The sequence below is a fragment of the Oncorhynchus keta genome, chromosome 22 (genome assembly GCF_023373465.1).
Source record: "Oncorhynchus keta strain PuntledgeMale-10-30-2019 chromosome 22, Oket_V2, whole genome shotgun sequence".
Classification (NCBI taxonomy): domain Eukaryota; kingdom Metazoa; phylum Chordata; class Actinopteri; order Salmoniformes; family Salmonidae; genus Oncorhynchus; species Oncorhynchus keta.
Window position 1 is genome coordinate 36,460,730 of NC_068442.1, and position 6,000 is coordinate 36,466,729.

General features: G+C 42.1%; 1 long non-coding RNA gene across 1 annotated transcript in view; it reads right to left on the reverse strand.

The window, feature by feature from the left end:
* The window catches only part of LOC118374756 (uncharacterized), an 11,709-nt gene extending 6,397 nt beyond the window's left edge, over positions 1–5,312 (reverse strand). Inside the window, exon 1 of the long non-coding RNA XR_004823663.2 lies at positions 4,297–5,312. This is a non-coding gene — a long non-coding RNA (uncharacterized LOC118374756). The remainder of the gene's footprint in view (positions 1–4,296) is intronic.
* Positions 5,313–6,000: the final 688 nt, after the last annotated feature.

The following is a 6,000-nucleotide window of genomic DNA, read 5'->3' on the forward strand; positions in this document are numbered from 1 at the left end:
GAGTTGTGCAGACTCAGGACAACTGACCTTTGAAGGAATACGCAGATTTAAAGAGGAGTCCGTAATTTGCTTTCTAATAATCATAATCTTTTCCTCAAAGAAGTTCATGAATTTATCACTGCTTAAGTGAAAGCCATCCTCTCTTGGGGAATGCTGCTTTTTAGTTAGCTTTGCGACAGTATCAAAAAGGAATTTTGGATTGTTCTTATTTTCCTCAATTAAGTTAGAAAAATAGAGCAGCAGTAAGGGCTCTTCGGTACTGCACGGTACCGTCTTTCCAAGCTAGTCGGAAGACTTCCAGTTTGGTGTGGCGCCATTTCCGTTCCAATTTTCTGGAAGCTTGCTTCAGAGCTCGGGTATTTTCTGTGCACCAGGGAGCTAGTTTCTTATGAGAAATGTTTTAGTTTTTAGGGGTGCGGAGATCTTTGTGGGCTATACTCAGCCTTGTCTCAGGATGGTAAGTTGGTGGTTGAAGATATCCCTCTAGTGGTGTGGGGGCTGTGCTTTGGCAAAGTGGGTGGGGTTATATCCTTCCTGTTTGGCCCTGTCCGGGGGTGTCCTCGGATGGGGCCACAGTGTCTCCTGACCCCTCCTGTCTCAGCCTCCAGTATTTATGCTGCAGTAGTTTATGTGTCGGGGGGCTAGGGTCAGTTTGTTATATCTGGAGTACCTCTCCTGTCCTATTCGGTGTCCTGTGTGAATCTAAGTGTGCGTTCTCTAATTCTCTCCTTCTCTCTTTCTTTCTCTCTCTCGGAGGACCTGAGCCCTAGGACCATGCCCCAGGACTACCTGACATGATGACTCCTTGCTGTCCCCAGTCCACCTGGCCATGCTGCTGCTCCAGTTTGAACTGTTCTGCCTTACTATTATTCGACCATGCTGGTCATTTATGAACATTTGAACATCTTGGCCATGTTCTGTTATAATCTCCACCCGGCACAGCCAGAAGAGGACTGGCCACCCCACATAGCCTGGTTCCTCTCTAGGTTTCTTCCTAGGTTTTGGCCTTTCTAGTGAGTTTTTCCTAGCCACCGTGCTTCTACACCTGCATTGCTTGCTGTTTGGGATTTTAGGCTGGGTTTCTGTACAGCACTTTGAGATATCAGCTGATGTACGAAGGGCTATATAAATACATTTGATTTGATTTGAACTGCATCTAGGGTATTGCGCAAGGTTAAATTGAGTTCCTCAGTTAGGTGGTTAACTGATTTTTGTCCTCTGGCGTCCTTGGGTAGACAGAGGGAATCTGGAAGGACATCAAGGAAGCTTTGTGTTGTCTGTGAATTTATAGCACGCCGTTTGATGTTCCTTGGTTGGGGTCTGAGCAGATTATTTGTTGCAATTGCAAACGTAATAAAATGGTGGTCCGATAGTCCAGGATTATGAGGAAAAACATTAAGATCCACAACATTTATTCCATGGGACAAAACTTGGTCCAGAGTATGACTGTGACAGTGAGTGGGTCCAGAGACATGTTGGACAAAACCCACTGATGATGTCTCCGAAAGCCTTTTGGAGTGAGTCTGTGGACTTTTCCATGTGAATATTAAAGTCACCAAAGAATATTATCTGCGATGACTACAAGGTCCGATAGGAATTCAGGGAACTCAATGAGGAATGCTGTATATGGCCCAGGAAGCCTGTAAACAGTAGCTATAAAAAGTGATTGAGTAGGCTGCATAGATTTCATGACTAGAAGCTCAAAAGACGAAAACGTCATTTTTTTTTTGTAAATTGAAATTTGCTATCGTAAATGTTAGCAACACCTCCGCCTTTGCGGGATACACGGGGGATATGGTCACTAGTGTAGCCAGAAGGTGAGGCCTCATTTAACACAGTAAATTCATCAGGCTTAAGCCATGTTTCAGTCAGGCCAATCACATCAAGATTATGATCAGTGATTAGTTCATTGACAATAATTGCCTTTGAAGTAAGGGATCTAACATTAAGTAGCCCTATTTTGAGATGTGAGGTATCATGATCTCTTTCAATAATGACAGGAATGGAGGAGGTCTTTATCCTAGTGAGATTGCTAAGGCGAACACCGCCACGTTTAGTTTTTCCCAACCTAGGTAGAGGCACAGACACGGTGTCAATGGTGATAGCTGAGCTGACTACACTGACTGTACTAGTGGCAGACTCCACTATGCTGGCAGGCTGGCTAACAGCCTGCTGCCTGGCCTGGACACTATTTCATTGTGGAGCTAGAGGAGTTAGAGCCCTGTCTATGTTGGTAGATTTTATTTTTATTTTTTTATTTCACCTTTATTTAACCAGGTAGGCTAGTTGAGAACAAGTTCTCATTTGCAACTGCGACCTGGCCAAGATAAAGCATAGCAGTGTGAACAGACAACACAGAGTTACACATGGAGTAAACAATTAACAAGTCAATAACACAGTAGAAAAAAAGGGGGAGTCTATATACAATGTGTGCAAAAGGCATGAGGAGGTAGGCGAATAATTACAATACTGCAGATTAACACTGGAGTGATACATGATCAGATGATCATGTACAGGTAGAGATATTGGTGTGCAAAAGAGCAGAAAAGTAAATAAATAAAAACTGTGGGGATGAGGTAGGTGAAAATGAGATAAGATGAGAGCACCCCTCCAGCTAGGATGGAGTCAGTCACTCCTCAGCAGGTCAGGCTTGGTCCTGTTTGTGGGTGAGTCCCAGAAAGAGGGCCAATTATCTACAGAAAACAGTTTTCAACCAGCGATTGAGTTGTGAGACTCTGCTGTAGAGCTCATCACTCCCCCTAACTGGGAGGGGGCCAGAGACAATTACTCGATGCCGACACATCTTTCTAGCGGATTTACACGCAGAAGCTGTTGCGCTTGGTGATCTCTTGACTGTTTCATCCTAACATCGTTGGTGCCGACGTGGAAAACAATATCTCTATACTCTCTACACTCACCAGTTTTAGCTTTAGCCAGTACCATCTTCAGATTAGCCTTAACGTCGGTAGCCCTTCCCCCTGGTAAACAGTGTATGATCGCTGGATGATTAGTTTTAAGTCTAATACTGCGGGTAATGGAGTCGCCAATGACTAGAGTTTTCAATTTGTCAGAGCTAATGGTGGGAAGCTTCGGCGTCTCAGACCCCATAACGGGAGGAGTAGAGACAAGAGAAGGCTCGGTCTCTGACTCTGACTCACTGCTTAATGGGGAAAACCGGTTGAAAGTTTCTGTCGGCTGAATGAGCGACACCGGTTGAGCATTCCTACAGCATTTCCTTCCAGAAACCGTGAGAAAGTTGTCCGGCTGCGGGGACTGTGTCAGGGGATTTATACTACTATCCGTACTTACTGGTGGCACAGACACTGTTTCATCCTTTCCTACACTGGAATTACCCTTGCCTAATGATTGCGTCTGAAGCTGGGCTTTCAGCACAGCTATCCTCGCCGTAAGTCGTCGTTCTCCTGTATATTATGAGAACAGCGACTGCAATTAGAAGGCATCATGTTAATGTTACTACTTAGCTTCAGCTGTTGGAGGTCCTGACGAACCATTCATTCAGTTCAGTTGCATGGCAAAGAGGGACTTTGCAATTAATTGCAATTCATCTGATCACTCTTCATAAAATTCCAGAGTATATGAAAATTGCCATCATACAAACTGAGGCAGCAGGCTTTGCGAAAATTAATATTTGTGTCTTTCTCAAAACTTTTGGCCATGACTGTACTAGTTAAACTATGACATTTAAGTAGCTTTCATGAACGTGGCTTACATTTTCTTTAGTTAGTCGGAGACTATGGAGTCCTGGGATTCGGTCTAAACACTTAAAAGACATACCCTCGTACACTTACTCTCCTCGCCTTATGCCCTTGGGGGAATACCCGCCACCATCTTGGCGGGTGGTCAAAATGATTAGCTAAGCAAGGGAAGTTTGCAACGTAAGGCCCTCGTTTTTAGTCGGCTTTGCGAGTGTACAATTGTGTTTACTCCCAGGCCTGAAACTCTCCATAATTCAATTTGCGACGATTGTACATCCGCTAAGAAAAGTCCACAAAAACATAAAAGTGGAGAAGTCAACATACAAGTGTCAGTACAAACGAATGCAAGTAAGTTAGAAAGTGTGCTACTAATGCACAAATGTTTCGTAAAAAGTAAATATGTTTTTTAAAATATCTTTTGGGAATTGTAGAAATAAAACCTTTTCCTTCTTCATAAGTTCCAGCTAGGTATGCTAACGTTAGCTAATTAATTTGCTAGCCATCTTACAGTAGGCTAATATTAATAATTATATATTTAATATTAAGTAGACATGCAATCATAATTGACTGTCGCTCATACCGGTAGTTGAAAAAACAATCATCTCGGGATCAACGGGTGATGAATTTCTGGCCAAGGGTGGCCCATTTAAAAATCTTTCCTTCCTCCCTCGCCCTGTAAGTGTATACTCGTCAGACGTCATCAGAAGTGTCCACCTGTGTTAACACTTCTTGACGCACCGATCCCTTTAGCGGGATAATTTGTCAACATCCGCTGAATTGCAGAGCGCCGAATTCAAAATAAATTACTACAAATATTGCACAAGTGCAATATAGCAAAACACAGCGTAGCTTGTTGTTAATCCACCTGGCATGTCAGATTTCAAAAAAGCAAACCAAGCGTTTATGTAAGGACATCTCTTTCAGCAGACAAAACATTACACACATCTAGCAGCAAAGTAGATTGGTCACGAAAGTCAGAAAAGCAATAAAATGAATCGCTTACCTTTGATGATCTTCGGATGTTTGCACTCACGAGATTCCCAGTTACACAGTAAATGTTCCTTTTGTTCCATAAAGATTATTTTAAAATCCAAAAACCTCCATTTGGTTGGCGCGTTATGTTCAGAAATCCACAGGCTCGAGCAGTCACGACGGGGCAGACGAAAATTCCAAATAGTATCCGTAAAGTTCGTAGAAACATGTCAAACATTTTTTTATAATCAACCCTCAAGTTGTTTTTTCAATAAATAATTGATAATATTTCAACAGGACCAAAGCTTTTTCAATAGGAGAGATAGAGAAAATGTATGCTCCAAGCTGCTCGCACATGCAAAACTCTGCTGGCACCCAGCCATCCACTGACGCGATTTGTTCTTTCTCGCTCATTTTTCAGAATAAAAGGCTGAAACTATGTCTAAAGACTGTTCAGACCATGTGGAAGCCATAGGAAAAGGAATATGGTTGATATCCCTTTAAATGGAGGGAAGGCATGCAATGGAACAGGGAGCTTTCAAAAAAAATGGCCTGCAAAATCAGTTCTGTTATACTCACAGACAATATTTTGACAGTTTTGGAAACTTTAGAGCGTTTTCTATCCTAATCTGACAATTACATGCATATTCTAGATTCTGAGCCTGAGAAATAGGCAGTTTAATTTGGGTACGTTTTTCATCCAAACATCAAAATACTGACCCCTACACTCAAGAGGTTTTAAGCCTGATTAGGTTAAGTATGAGCACATGCTGTTGGTCTAATGGTGCTCATAAAAACCCGAAATGGAATAGAAAACACCATTACTGGTGTGAATCTTGAGACAAAGACAATGGCAGAGGCTAAAATAATGTGTGAGTCAAACCATCGAGTTATTGAATGTAAAAACAACACTACTGCTACTGAGCAAAAGAAAGAGTGGTTGGTCTTCAAGTGAGATATCTTCATTATTATCAGTATTTTACATTTCTCTTTCATATTTGTGACGTCACTTATATTGAATGATATCTGCCTTTATAGACTCTGTGGAAGAACCTTAAACTGGCTTTAAAAAGAGAATGCCGAGATCAGAAGGGAGCGATTTACTACTGGTGGTGGACAAGACTGATGAATTGAGTGACTTACTGTCTGTAATAATAGAGCACCAGCAACCTCTGGATGGTATACCAGACGATGACCATTTGGACATTTCAGATGAAGAACTGTGCACAAATGGTACATATACCGAAAAAAGTAAATTAGTTACTTCCTTTGGTAAATACAGTGCCTTGCGAAAGTATTCGGCCCCCTTGAA